The sequence below is a fragment of the Tamandua tetradactyla genome, chromosome 11, assembly GCF_023851605.1.
Source record: "Tamandua tetradactyla isolate mTamTet1 chromosome 11, mTamTet1.pri, whole genome shotgun sequence".
NCBI lineage: Eukaryota > Metazoa > Chordata > Mammalia > Pilosa > Myrmecophagidae > Tamandua > Tamandua tetradactyla.
The window spans coordinates 42,065,259-42,081,523 of NC_135337.1; the positions used below are offsets into that span (position 1 = coordinate 42,065,259).

A 16,265-nucleotide genomic window follows, 5' to 3' on the forward strand; every position below is an offset into this window, starting at 1 on the left:
CCAAAGCACACCTTCATTTCCCTTGGTGAGTATTAATTCAGAGAATGGCACCAGATTTATCCAATAGTGCAGGCCCAATGCCCCTTACTCCATCATCTCTCAACCAAATTATCACCATTAGAGACAACTTATTTAAGGGGAGAGAAATGCCTTCCTCAGCCCAGGAAACCACAAGGTCGCAGAGGCAAAAGCAGTGATATTCATTGACTTCATTGGAGAACCCTTCCTCCTTCACATGCCATCGCATGCAAAGATGGGAATGTGTAGGCAAGGGAAGGATTCTTGTGTGGAAGACTTGTAGAACCTGTTCCCTAGCTTTTATAAGGAATCTCCAGGGAATTTTCAGAAAAATATGGAAGGTATTTTGGGAAGAGAAACAGCGATTAAGCCTGTAGGGGCTTAAGCTGTTAACTAATTTATGTGAAATGGGACATCAAAACTGGACAAATGGATGCCAGCATTATAATAAAGACATGCATTCAGAATGCTAGGTTGCTAGGTTGTGAAAAACAAGGAAATACTATAAATGAAAGTGAACATGACTTACATATCTTTTCAAAATTGCACTTGATTTGATTTTAAAGAGAACATATGCTATTTTTTGAGAAGTCTGAATGTAAGCTGAAGAATTATAATCATTATATATCTATCACAGCGATATGGATATGGGCTAAAAGAAACAAGATTTGATAAATTAGGATGTTTGTCAGTGTGAAGTTTGCTTCCAGAAATTGGGTGAAGGTATTGCCTAGCTAGCAGCTCAGTAACATTCCGGAACTAAAGAAAGGATTGAATCTGGGCTATGGAGAGCTACTGGCAATTGACAGGAATGAGGGGAAATTGTGGCAGGCACTTGGCCTCCAAGAACAAGTCAAATATTTAGAGATCAAGAACAGGCCTGGCAGACCTGGGAAATAGGGCACTCAGTATCCAGGCAGTAAGCCGATTTCCTAATTAACTGGCTGACCTCCAGAACAGAGTCCTCACCATCACGGGTCCCCTTCCACATCGCCAGAGTCCTGGGGATTAAGGGGGCAAAAATACTCAGGTGCTCTGAAGACCGCTGTAGAAAAGAAGAGGGTTGCTTTCACACAGGTATTCAGAGAAGTTGCTACCTACCTATTATTGCTCCCGAATAAAGAAGGATTTTATCACTCAGAAAAGAACCATCAACCATTATTTTTTGAAAGCACAGAGCTGTAGAATGAGAAATATTTATACACCAATCAACACCGCTTCCAACTGGGAACAGGGCAGCTTGCACAGTGTGAACCACAACGACCCATAATGCCTGGTGCCAACAGTGGACATGCTTCTGGCGGAAGAGAATTTCTTTAAGGAAGAAAAATGTGCAAGCAATGTGAAAATTCATGTTACTGCTCATGAATTTTGTTTTTTCTTTTTCATAGTGGATTATATGGGTTCTTTGCCTGAATCCAATTAGAGCAGTCAAAATCACTGTTAGATGTTAAAGTTAGAGACTTCTGGAATGAATACTCCCACTTATTTTCAGCCTCGTGCTTATCATGGGAGGGAGTTTTCATTGATTCACAGCATTTCACAAGGGATCAGGGCAATTTACTTTCTCTAATAGTGTTTGTAATAGGAATTCATCTCGCTACCAAAATGTGTGAAATAATTAAGAAACTTTATTATGTGCTTCTCAATTATTGTTATAATTTCTGGCGCCATAAGTAAAGACTGCAATCATCACTCTCAAATCTTTGCTACCATTCACATTGTAAAGGTTTTTGTCTACTTAATAAACTTACATCATCTCACAGATATGGGAAAGTATTCTACCCAAAGTTTTGTGTCTGTCCCACCCCCTATTATACTATCATCAGCTATCAAACATTTTGAAATGCCCGTTATGTTTTTCACCTTTACATCCTTTAGATTTTCTAGACTTGAAAACCACTTCTACGTTTTTGGCTCTGGAGACCAGAAAACTGATAACATTTCTTGGCTATGATATCCACACCTGACTGCATTTCTCTTTTTCCTGGGATCAATGGGAATCTTGCAGCCATGGTCACAACATAATAAATGCTGGCTCTTAAGCCTCCCTCCCACCCTGTTAATACTTTACCTGAAAATAGTACCTTTTAATGTTTCTTCTTATCCCTTTACCAGTTTTCTTTTGCAATGACCTAGAGAATTATCTCTCCCTATTCCAGAATAGAAGTGGTTATAATTATCTCTCCCTATTCCAGAATAGTTAAGGTTATATGAGCCTTAACTTATATAAAAGTCCATTGAATTTCATCCTTGTAGAAAGGAATCCTACACTTTCCTTAAGATATCCCCAGTATCTATTATCCTTAGGCACAGAGGAAAGGAATGCACCAAAGTACACATAGTTGCAAACAGCCTGAGTGTTTTCAAACATCAGAGAGCTCAGGTCCAACCACTGGTCAGCTCAGGCCTTGGTATCTGGCCAAGGAATGCTGGGAGACCTGGAGGGGATTTAAAACTATTAAATACTATAGCCAATACTTTTTTTTTGCAGTAAACTTGAAATAGTGGGGTTGAGTCGATATCAGCACTACAATTCATGGTTCCTTTTCTTTCACAAGACTCTTAGTGACAGCTTTTGAAAGTCCATCAATCACACAACAATGAATCAATTGATTAGCAACATTATTTCTGCAGATCACCTGGGAATTTTTGTGCTTATGTAAATTAACGTAGAAGCAAAGCAAATTATTTGTATGTTTTCAAAACTCAACTTTACTTCCTCAATGTAGATTTGATGTAACTCATTGTAGCAGTTACTATAACACCAATAAGGTCTTCGCCATCACTGCCTGTGTTTGCCCTCGGGTGGGAACCATCAGGCCCAACAACATCCTCAAGCCACCAGACTAAAAATTACGTGTGGCAGGAAATGCTGTGCCCTCCCAGATGGAATCATTCTCAGAGTCAAGTTTCTAATAGGTCAACCTTAACACAATGCCCCAGCTCTGAAAACAAGACTCTGCCTGACTCCCCAGAGCCAATCTATTCTGTGTGCCCTGTTTTGACAACTGAATTCCATCCTTTTCCGAGTTCTAGTAAATGACTCTACTAATTACATGTTCTTCTTGATCAGGGCAAGTTAGACACTTTTTTCTTCACCTCTGAAATCACTTACACTTCAAGCTTTATTCTAGTAACATATTTACTATACATACATATATATAAAAGCTAAAAATTTCCCCTATTAATGACATTTAAAATGTTCTGTGCTGTTAATTACCTTGAAAATATTGTGCTATCATGACCACCATCCATTACCAAAACTTTTCCATTGTCCCTATTGGAAATTCTTCATGTTTTAAGCCTTAACTCCTTATTCCCTATCACTAGTCCATCATCTGATAACCTATATTCTGGATGTTGACTCTAAATGTTTTTTATTCTTATTATTTTATATCAGTGAGATCATACAATACTCATACTTTTTTGTCTGGCTTATTTAATTCAACATGATGTCTTCAAAGTTCATCCATGTTGTTGCATGTATCAGAACTTCATTCTTTTTATGGCTGAATAATATTCTACTTTGTGTATATACCACATTTTGTGGAAACTTAAATTATCTTTGAACAATTTGAATAATTATGCTGTGAACATAGGTATGCAGATATCTGCTCTTGATTCTTATGGGTATGTATATATATATATAATTGAGACTACCAATCCAATAATAATTATATACTTAACTTTCTGATGAGTCACCAAACTCCACAGTGGCTGCACAATGTTACATTCCCACCAGCAATAGATGAGTGTTCCAATTTCTCCACATCCTCTCCAACACTTGCAGTTTTCCTCTTTCCCTGTTGGAAATGTGGTATATGCACAAAGTAGAATATTATTCAGCCATAAAAAGAATGAAGTTCTGATACAGGCAACAACATGGATGAACTTTGAAGACATCATGTTGAATTAAATAAGCCAGACACAAAAGTATGAATATTGTATGATTCTTTTTATGGCTGAATAATATTCTACTTTGTGCATATACCACATTTTGTAGAAACTTAAATTATCTCTGGACAATTTGAATAATTATGCTGTGAACATAAGTATGCAGATATCTGCTCTTGATTCCTATGGCTATTTATATACCTTTTTTGAGACATATTTATTTAAATCGTCTATCCATTTTTTTATTGGGTTGTTCGTTTTTGTGTTGAATAGTAGGATTTCTTTATATGTTCTGGATATTAAATCTCTAACATATATGTAATTTCCAAATAGTTTTTCTCATTGAGTGGGTACGTTGTCTTTTTACTTTCATGATAAAATTCATTGATGCACACAAGTTTTAAAATTTGATAAAGTCCCATTTATCTATTTTTCTTTTGTTTCTTGTGCTTCAGGTATAAAGTCTAAGAAACCATTGACAAATACAAGATCCTAAAACTGCTACCCTACATTTTCCTCTAGGAGTTTCATAGTTCTGGCTTTTGTATTTAGATCTTTGGTCTATTTTGAGTTAATTTTTGTGTATGACGTGAAGTAGCAGTCCAGTCTCATTTTTTTGCAAAGGAGACCCAATTTTACCAGCACCATTTTTTGAAAAGACTATCCCACCCCAGTTGAGAGGTCTATTACCCCTTGTCAAAAATCAGTTGGCAGGCCAAGATGGCGGCTTAGCAATGTGTGCTCGTCCTCCAGAACAACTACTAAATAACCAGAAACAGTACAGAACAGCTCCCAGAGCCATGTCAGTGACCAGACACACAGCATACCCCAGTCTGGACCAGCTGGACCAGCTGCAAGCCCCCCAGAACCGCAAGTTCCCCAAGCCACGGTGGCACGAGGCTGGTGCCCCTCCCCCACAGGCGGCTTCCCAGAGGGAAAGGAAAGAGACTCTAAACCTGGTCAAGGCAGAGGTCGCTCATTGGGCTAACGGAAAAAGAGGAAAGGGGAGGAAATGGAGGTTTTTGTGGCTGTATTTCTTTGGAGACTTGGCTGCCTCTGGATTCAGCAGCGGGACTTCTCTGGCTGCAACTACCCCAGGCATAGGCAGAAATAGACTGCTTTCAGGGTTGTCTCCCACCTGTGTCTTCCTCAGGGGAGGGGTGAAGCCCAACTCAGGTGGAATCCCTCCCTCAACGAATTCAGACCCCGGGGCTTGGCAATTTGAAGACATTAAAACCAGCCTACAACCTCTCCTCTGTCTCCACCATGCCCCCAGCAGGGAGAGTCTTCCAAAATTAACAGTGCCACATCATCTTTTGCTGGTGTGACCCACAGGCAGGCAAGTGCCACATACTGGGCAGGATAAGAAAAACAGAGCCCAGAGACGTCACAGGAAGGTCTTTTAACCTTCAGGGTCTCACCTTCTCAGGTGACTCCTTCCCACTGACAGGAGGCCACTTTAGTCTGGGAAAACCCGGCTGGAGTCTATAATACCTACGTAGACCCTCCTAAGGGTGGGGAGGGAAAAGGCACCATACAAGCAAGGCAAGAAACAAGAAAACAAGAACTGAAAAATTATCCTCTGTTAAGGAAAACCTAAGCTAGAGGTCCAGAAGAAGCAGAACTGAAGGTCAAAGAACAGATAGACAACAAATTCATCTAGCAAGAAAACCCTAGGTAAGAGAAGTGAAAGCAATCTCCAGAATAAACTAATTAAGGTAATTAAATGTCCAGACGCCAGCAAAAAATAACAAATCACAACAGGAAAATTGAAGATATGGCCCAGTCAAAGGAACAAACCAATAGTTCAAATGAGATACAAGGGCTGAAACAATTAATTCAGAATATACGAACAGACATGGAAAATCTCATCAAAAACCAAATCAATGAACTGAGGGAGGATATGAAGAAGGCAAGGAATGAACAAAAAGAAGAAATGGAAAATCTGAAAAAACAAATCACTTAACTTATGGGAATTAAAGGTACAGTAGAAGAGATGAAAAAAACAATGGAAACCTACAATGATAGATTTCAAGAGACAGAGGTTAGGATTAGTGAACTGAAGGATAGAACATCTGAAATCTGACAAGAAACAGAAACTATAGGAAAAAAATGGAAAAATATGAACAAGGACGCAGCGTATTGAATGATAATATGAAGCACATAAATATTTGTGTTGTGGGTGTCCCGGAAGAGAAGAGAAGGGAAAAGGAGGAGAAAAACTAATGGAAGAAATTACCACTGAAAATTTCCCAACTCTTATGAAAGACCTAAAATTACAGATCCAAGAAGTGCAGTGCACCCCAAAGAGAATAGATCCAAATAAATGTTCTCCAAGACATTTACTACTCAGAATGCCAGAGGTCAAAGAGAAAGAGAGGATCTTGAAAGCAGCAAGAGAAAAGCAATCCATCATATACAAGGGAAACCCAATAAGACTATGTGTAGGTTTCTCAGCAGAAACCATGGAGGTGAGAAGACAGTAGGATGATATATTTAGATTACTAAAAGAGAAAAAGTACCAACCAAGAATTCTATACCCAGCAAAATTGTCCTTCAACAATAAGGGAGAAATTAAAACATTCTCAGACAAAAAATCACTGAGAGAATTTGTGACCAAGAGACCAGCTCTGCAAGAAATACTAAAGGGAGTACTAGAGACAGATATGAAAAGACAGAAGAGAGAGGTGTGGAGAAGAGTGTAGAAAGAAGGAAAATTAGATATGACATATAAAATACAAAAGGCAAAATGGTAGAAGAAAGTACAATCCATACAATAATAACACTAAATGCTAATGGATTGAACTCCCCAACCAAAAAACATAGACTGACAGAATGGATTAAAAAACAGGATCTTTCTATATGCTGTCTACAGGAAACATATCTTAGACCCAAAGATAAAATAGGTTGAAAGTGAAATGTTGGGAAAAGATATTTCATGCAAATAACAACCAGAAAAGAGCAGGAGTAGCTATACTAATATCCAACAAATTAGACTTCAAATGTAAAACAGTTAAAAGAGACAAAGCAGGATACTATGTACTAATAAAAGGAACAATTCAATATGAAGACATAACAATCATAAATATGTATGCACTGAACCAGAATGCCCCAAAATGCATGAGGCAAACACTGAAAACACTGAAAAGGGAAATAGACACATCTACCATAATAGTTGGAGACTTCGATTCCCCACTCTCATCAATGGACAGAACATCTAGACAGAGGATCAATAAAGAAACAGAGAATTTGAATATTACAATAAATGAGCTAGACTTAACAGACATTTATAGGACATTACACCCCACAGCAGCAGGATACACCTTTTTCTCAAGTGCTCATGGATCATTCTAAAAGATAGACCATATGCTGGGTCACAAAGCAAGTCTCAACAGATTTAAAAAGATTGAAATCATACACAACACTTTCTCGGATCATAAAGGAATAAAGTTGGAAACCAATAATAGGCAGAGTGCCAGAAAATTCACAAATACGTGGAGGCTCAACAACACACACTTAAACAACCAGTGGGTCAAGGAAGAAATTACAAGAGATTCAGTAAATATCTTGAGGCAAATGAAAATGAAAACACAACATATCAAAACTTATGGGATGCAGCAAAGGCAGTGCTAAGAGGGAAATTTATTGTACTAAATACCTATATCAAAAAATAAGAAAGGGCAAAAATTCAGGAATTAACTGTCCACTTGGAAGAACTGGAGAAAGAACAGCAAACTGACCCCAAAGCAAGCAAAAGGAAAGAAATAACAAAGATTAGAGCAGAAATAAATGAAATTGAGAACATGAAAACAACTGAGAAAATCAATAAAACCAGAAGTTGGTTCTATGAGAAAATCAATAAGATTGATGGGCCCTTAGCAAGATTGACAAAAAGAAGAAGAGAGAAGATGCAAATAAATAAGATCAGAAATGGAAGAAAAGACATAACCACTGACCCCACAGAAATAAAGGAGGTAATAACAGGATACTATGAACAACTTTATGCTAATAAACACAACAATGTAGATGAAATGGACAAGTTCCTAGAAAGGCATGAACAACCAACTTTGACTCAAGAAGAAATAGATGACCTCAACAAACCAATCACAAGTAAAGAAATTGAATCAGGTATTAAAAAGTTTCCCAAAAAGAAAAGTCCATGACTGGAAGGCTTCACATGTGAATTCTATCAAACATTCCAGAAAAAATTAGTACCAATCCTGCTCAAACTCTTCAAAAAAATTGAAGTGGAGGGAACGCTACCTAATTCTATGAAGTCAACATCACTCTCATACCAAAACCAGGCAAAGATATTACAAAAAAAGAGAACTATAGACCAATCTCTCTAATGAATATAGATACAAAAATCCTCAACAAAATTCTAGCAAATCAAATCCAGCAACAAATTAAAAGAATTATACATCATGACCAAGTAGGATTCATCCCAGGTATGCAAGGATGGTTCAACATAAGAAAATCAATTAATATAATACACCATATCAACAAATCAAAGCAGAAAAATCACATGATCATTTCAATTGATGCAGAGAAGGCATTTGACAAAATTCAACATCCTTTCCTGTTGAAAACACTTCAAAGTATAGGAATACAAGGGAACATCCTTAAAATGATAAAGGGAATATATGAAAAAACCAAAGTTAATATCATCCTCAATGGGGAAAAACTGAAAACTTTCTGTTCTAGTTTGCTAACTGCCGGAATGCAACACACCAGAGACAGATTGGCTTTTAATAAAAGGGGATTTATTTTGTTGGTTCTTCAGAGGAAAGGCAGCTAACTTTCCACTGAGGTTCTTTCTTACGTGGAAGGCACAGTATGGTCTCTGCTGGTCTTCTCTCCAGGCCCCTGGGTTCCAACAACTTTCCCCGGGGGGACTTCTTTCTGCATCTCCAAGGGCCTGGGCTGAGCTGCGAGTGCTGAGATGAGGAATCCCAAGCTGCTTAAACTGTGCTACATTGCGTTCTCTCATTTAAGCACAAGCCAATTAAGTCAGACATCACTCACTGCAGCAGACATGCCTCCTAGCCGACTGCAGATGTAATTAGCAACAGATGAGATTCATCTACCATTGGTTTGTGTCTGCAGCAACAGAACTAGGTATGCTCACCTGGCCAAGTTGACAACTGAATCTAACTACCACACTTTCCCCCTAAGATCAGGAACAAGACAAGTATGTCCACTATCACCACTGTTATTCAACATTGTGTTGGAAGTTCTAGCCAGAGCAATTAGACAAGAAAAAGAAATACAAGGCATCAAAATTGGAAAGGAAGAAGTAAAACTCTCACTGTTTGCAGATTATATGATACTATACATTAAAAACCCTGAAAAATCCACAGCAAAACTACTAGCGCTAATAAATGAGTACAGCAAAGTGGCAGGTTACAAGATCAACATTCAAAAATCTGTAGTGTTTCTATACACTAGTAATGAACAATCTGAGGGGGGAATCAAGAAACGAATTCCATTTACAATTGCAACTAAAAGAATAAAATACTTAGGAATAAATTTAACTAAAGAGACAAAAGACCTATACAAAGAAAACTACAAGAAACTGTTAAAAGAAATCACAGAAGACCTAAATAGATGGAAGGGCATATTGTGTTCATGGATTGGAAGACTAAATATAGTTAAGATGTCAGTTCTACCTAAATTGATTTACAGATTCAACGCAATACCAATCAAAATCCCAACAGCTTACTTTTCAGAAATAGAAAAACCAATAAGCAAATTTATCTGGAAGGGCATGGGGCCCCGAATTGTTAAAAGTATCTTGAGGTAAAAAAACGAAGCTAGAGGTCTCATGCTGCCTGACTTTAAGGCATATTTTGAAGCTACAGTGGTCAAAACAGCATGGTACTGGCATAAAGATAGATATATTGACCAATGGAATGGAATAGAGTGTTCAAATATAGACCGTCTCATCTATGGACAATTGATCTTTGATAAGGCAGTCAAGCCAGCTCACCTGGGACAGAACAGTCTCTTCAATAAATGGTACCTAGAGAACTGGGTATCCATACGCAACAGAATGAAAGAGGACCTTATCTCACACCCTATACAAAAGTTAACTCAAAATGGATCAAAGATCTAAACATTAGGTCTAATACCATAAAACAGTTAGAGGAAAATATAAGGAGATATCTTATAAATCTTATAATTGGAGGCGGTTTTGTAGACCTTACACCTAAAACAAGAGCACTGAAGAAAGAAATATATGGGAGTCCTCAAAATTAAACACTTTTGTGCATCAAAGAACTTCATTCAGAAAGTAAAAAGACAGCTTACACAATGGGAGACAATATTTGGAAATGACATATCAGATAAAGGTCTAGTATCCAGAATTTATAAAGAGATTGTTCAACTCAACAATAAAAGACAGCCAATCCAATTACAAAATGGAAAAAAGACTTGAACAGACACTTCTCAGAAGAGGAAATACAAATGGCCAAAAGGCACATGAAGAGATGCTCAATGTCCCTGGCCATTAGAGAAATGCAAATCAAAACCACAATGAGATATCATCTCACACCCACCAGAATGGCCATTATCAACAAAACAGAAAATGACAAGTGCTGGAGAGGATGCGGAGAAAGAGGCACACTTATCCACTGTTGGTGGAAATGTCAAATGGTGCAACCACTGTGGAAGGCAGTTTGGCGGTTCCTCAAAAAGCTGAATATAGAATTGCCATATGACCCAGCAACACCACTGCTAGGTATCTACTCAGAGGACTTAAGGGCAAAGACACAAGCGGACACTTGCACACCAATGTTTATAGCAGCATTATTTACAATTGGAAACAGCCAAAATGTCCAGCAACAGACGAGTGGCTAAACAAACTGTGGTATATACATACCATGGAATATTATGCAGGTGTAAGACAGAATAAACTTATGAAGCATGTAACAACATGGATGAACCTTGAGAACATTATGCTGAGTGAGACTAGCCAAAAACTAAAGGACAAATACTGTATGGTCTCACTGATATGAACTGACATAAGTGAATAAACTTGAAATATGTCGTTGGTAACAGAGACCATGAGGAGATAGAAATAGGGTAAGATAGTGGGTAGTTGGAGCTGAAGGGATACAGACTGTGCAACAGGACTTGATACAAAAACTCAGAAATGGACAGCACAATACTACCTAACTGTAATATAATTATGCTAAAATACTGAATGAAGCTGCATGTGAGAATGATAGGGGGAGAAGGGCTGAGGACATAAATGAAATCAGAAAGAAAGATAGATGTTAAAGATTGAGATGGTATAATCTAGGAATGCCTAGAGTGTATAATAATAGTGAAATGTACAGGTACAATTTTAAAAATGTTTTTGCATGAGGAAGAACAAAGGAATATCATCATTGCAGGGTGCTGAAAATAGATGGTAAAAATATTTTAAAATGTCACCTTATTTGTGAGATTAAAGCAAAAAATGTTACAAAATTTATATTTTGACTAGTGCATTTCATAATATAACTTATGTAGACAGTTTGATTGAACGCCATAAGTATTTGGAATCTCAGGTAGGACATGAGATTTTGCTGGTTTGTCCAGAGTGATGCCCCGATGAATCCCAGAGTAATTCGATCAGTGAGTGGAAATGTATCTGCAAAGCCCCCTTCGGGGAATGGTGAGAACGGGGAGAAATTCAATTTCCCCAAGTTGAATTCTTGGTATTCTCAAAAGCAGTGTGGACAACCAAAGCTATAGGCCAAGCCCCCAGTCTTGGGGTTTGTTCATATGAAACTTAACCCCACAAAGGATAGGTCAAGTCTACTTAAAATTTAGGCCTAAGAGTCACCCCCAAGAGAGCCTCTTTTGTTGCTCAGATGTGGCCTCTCCTTCCAACCAACACAATGAGCAGTCTTACCACCCTATCCTTCTCTACATGGGACATGACTCCCAGGGGTGTGGACCTTCCTGGCAACATGCGACAGAGATCTTGGAATGAGTTGAGACTTAGCATCAAGGGATGGAGAAAACCTTCTCAACCAAAAGGGGGAAGAAGGAAATGAGACAAAGTGTCAATGGCTGAGAGATTCCTAACAGGGTCGAGAGGTTATCCTGGAGGTTATTCTTATGCATCAAGTAGATATCATCTTGTTATTCAAGATGTAATGAAGAGGCTGGAGGGAACTGCCTGAAAATGTAGAGCTGTGTTCCAGTAGCCATGTTTCTTGAGAATGATTGAATAATGATACAGCTGTCATTGTGTGATTGTGAAAAACTTGTGTCTGCTGCTCCTTTTATCTACCTTGTCAACAAAGGAGTAGAACACATGGAATGAAAATAAATAATAGGGGGAACAAATGCTAAAATAAATTTAGTTTGAAATGCTAGTGATCAATGAAAGTGAGGGGTAAGGGGTATGGTAGGTATAATCTTTTTTTTTTTCTTTCCTTGTTTGTTTTATTTCTTTTTCTATTGTCTTTTTATTTCTTTTTCTGAATCAATGCAAATGTTCTAAGAAATGATGAATATGCAACTAAGTCATGATATTGTGAATTACTGATTAGGTATGTTGATGTTTTATTTTGTTTCTTAATTTTTAAATTAATAAATAAATTTTTTAATTAGAAATAATTAACCAAATAAACAAGGATGGGCTTTGCTCAAGTGTTTCACATCAAATTAAAATTCTATATGTTTGGCTCCTGCAAACCACCCTTACACACATATATATTCATTTCAAATTTGGCTGATTGACTTCTTAAATAACACAGTTCATGGGCCTACCAACAAAGTGTTTTGTTATCTGGATTTTACATGTCCTAAGTAATGTGTAACAATAAATTGTTTTTTAACATTTAAATCCTAGGAAAAAAAAGGATTGCAGGGGATTTCCAATGATTTTTGCTCCTCACTGACAGTCCTTACGTATTTGGGGAAATGTTAGTGTGCAGCTCTTTGTTGAAACTTTCTAGGGTGTTCAGTGATCATGTGTCAAAACAATATAATGTTGATCAACCTCAAACATTCTTGTGTTGTTATGTATAATAAAGAATACAAACCATAAAAAAAAAATTAGTTGGCCATAAAAGTGAGGGTTGATTCCTAAGCTCTCAAATCAATTCCATCTATGTAAATATTTGTCCTTGTGCAAGTGCCATGTTATTTTGATTATCATGGCTTTGTGACAAGTTTAAAGATAGGGAAATGTGAGTCCCCCAATTTCCCTCTTTTTTCTTCAAGAAAACTTTGGATATTCATGTACCTTATCTTTCCATATAATTTTTTTAATTGCTTTTGTATTGCTGCAAAGAAGGTTTTTGGAATTTTGATTGGTACTGAATTGTATATGTAGATCACTTGGGTAAAATTGGCATTTTATTAATATTTACTCTTCCAGTCCATGAACATGGATTTCTTTCCATTTATTTAGGTCTTCTCTTAGTCATGTTTTGAAGATTTCTCTGCACAAGTATTTTACATCCTTTGTTTCATTTATTCCTACATATTTGATACTTTTAGTTGCTATTGTAAATGGAATTTTTTCTTAATTTTGTTCTTGGATTGCTCATTACAAGTGTATAGAAACACTATTTATTTGAGGTATTGATCTTGTACCCTGCCACTTGCTGAATTTGTGTGTTAACTCTGGTAGCTTTGTGATAGTTTTTTTTTTCAGGATGGTGTATATAAATGATCATGTCATTTTTGTTTCTTTCTTTCTAATTTGGACGCCTTTTATTTATTTTTCTTGACTAATTGCTCTAGCAAGAACTTCCAGCACAATGTTGAAAAACAGTGGTGACAATGGGCATCCTTGTCTTGTTCTTGACCTTAGAGGCAAAGCTCTCCATCTTTCACCATTATGTATGATGTTGACTGTGGGTTTGTCATATAGGCCCTTTTCATGTTGAGGAATTTACCTACCAATCTTAGTGTTCTAAACATTTTATTCGAGAAGCAGTGCTGGATTCTGTCAAATGGCTTTTCGGCATTAATCAGAGATGCAGAAAAACTGATCATGTGTTTTTTTTCTCTTCATTCTTTTAATGTGGTATATAAAAATAATTGACTTTCTTATGTTGACCCACTGTTCCATATCTCATAAAGCCCTCTTGATCAGAATATGTAACTCTTTTAATGTGGTGTTGAATTTGGTTTGCTGAAGATTTTTGCATTTCTATTAGTATGCAATATTTTTCTGTAATTTCCCTTTCTCGTGGAATCTTTATCTGGCTTTCATATGAGGGTGATGTTGGCTTCATAGAATGAATTAAGATGTGTTCCCTTTTCTTCAATTTTTGGAAGAGTTTGAGCAGGATTGAGGTTAATTCTTTTTTGGAATGTTTGGTAAAATTCCCCTTTGAAACCATCTGGTCTTAGGATTTCTTCTGCCCCTTTCTTCTATTTTTGGGAAATTCCATTATGCATATATTGGTACACGAAGGTGTCCCAGATGCCACTTAGACGATTGTTGTTCTTTTTTGATGTTGTTGTTGCATGGGCAGACACCAGGAATCAAACCCATGTCTCTGGCATGGCAGACAAGAACCTTTCCTTTGTGCCACCATCACCTGCCCTAGATGATTGTTGCTTTTTACAATTCTGTGTTCTTGTTGTCCTTCAGTCTGATTCATTTCAATTGTCTTGACTTTAAGTTTGCTGATTCTTTCTCCTGACAGTGTCAATCTGCTGTTGAAAACTTCTTGAATTTCATTTCAGTTGTGTTTTTTAACTCCAATGATTAGGTTTGAATCCTTCTATTTACCCCTAATTTATATTATTTATTTAGTCTAGAGACAGTAGAATCAATTCTCATAATTAATAGTAGTTATGTTCTATTATGTCACCACAAAACTGAATTAGTGAATACTGAACCATTGTTGTAAGGGAAATACAGGATTAGGTCCTTGTCAGTCTCTAGTCATAACATTTTCATTAAAGGATCAATACATAGCCTTATTTTGTATGCATTTCTGTTTAAAGGAACCTTATTTAATATATATCATTGATTCATTTACACTGAACTCATGGCCAACAGTATTGTAATCAACCCTAAACTGTCTTGCCTGCCCTTTAACCAGTTTCATTGCATGTATATTTGAATACTATGGTTTTTCATGCAACTTCACATCTGTGGATATGCATTTAACATTTTTTTAAAAATCAAACTTTAAAAATTCTATACAGAATCTTTAGAAAAGGCAGTGCAGAACTACAACATTGAGAAGATATCTTACTAAGCTCCCTAATTCAGTCCATCTGCTTAAATCCCTTCCAGTTTACAGCTAGTTATTCATGGCTTTGTAAGCAGTTCATCTGTGTCACAGAAGAAAATGCTGAATAATATAGACTTTAAGTCAAAAGAAAAGACCAGTACTACTTCACCATTTTATTTCTAAAAGTTGCAAGAGATTCTGGGGCTGGGGGATGGTGTATTGGGGAAACATATCAATGAACTCTTGATTTCGTTATAACTAGTCCCATTTTTGAGCCAGTTTTCTAGAGATAATAATGTTTGGCTCATTTTTAAATCCACTATCTCTTTGTAAGATCCCTATATTGTTCATTGTTTACTAATATCCCTTCGTTCTTTCTCTATATGTCCCTTCATCTCCTTTAACATATTGAGAACCATAATTTTTAGTCTTTGGTATGTCCACAGTCTGATCTTCATTCCATTTTCTGGATTTTTATCCTCTTCTTTTGGATGGGCCATATTTTCCTATTTCTTTGCTTGTCTTGTAGTCTTTTGTTACACACTGTACTTTTCACTATTTTAAAATGTTAACTCTGGGATTTATTATCTGAAATATCTTTTCATGCATTTGTAACCAGCTGTGACATGACTGAGATCTTCTTGAGTGTCAGCTCTCCTATAAAGAAGGTCTGCCCAAGGTAATGCAAAGGCAGAGTCCACCCTGTGTATTCTGGCCCTGCATTGTGTCCCGAGCGGATGCTTGCTAGTGGGTTTATGCATTCACAGGAGTTTTTATAGCCCCTCTCCTTCTGAGGAGACAGACTTTCTTTGCCCCAGGCCATCCACCTCAATTGTTTCTTACACTGCTTTGTCTTACACTGTTTTTTCATTGTCTCAAGCTGCTTTTGCATGGAGGACAAATTCTGAAAAAGGGTTATGCCAGAGGGGAGTTTCCCAAATCAGTTTTTCCCAGTTGAAACAAGCAAAAAAACATAAAGAGACTCCTGTGGAGAGGGGATGAAGGAGGGGTGAGGAAGAGAATCAGGAGTTTCTTCCACATCTCCCCAAAAAGCTGACCTGCCCAGTAAATGCAGCCTTTAACTGTCCTCTACAACTCAGGAGAAGCATCCCACTTTTAAGTCTCCTCCACCAATTTTGTCTGGGATGGGTT

General features: G+C 37.1%; 1 long non-coding RNA gene across 3 annotated transcripts in view; it reads left to right on the top strand.

Annotated features, from left to right (window-relative positions):
• The window catches only part of LOC143649492 (uncharacterized), a 340,610-nt gene that overhangs the window by 156,272 nt on the left and 168,073 nt on the right, over positions 1-16,265 (top strand). The window lies entirely within an intron of this gene.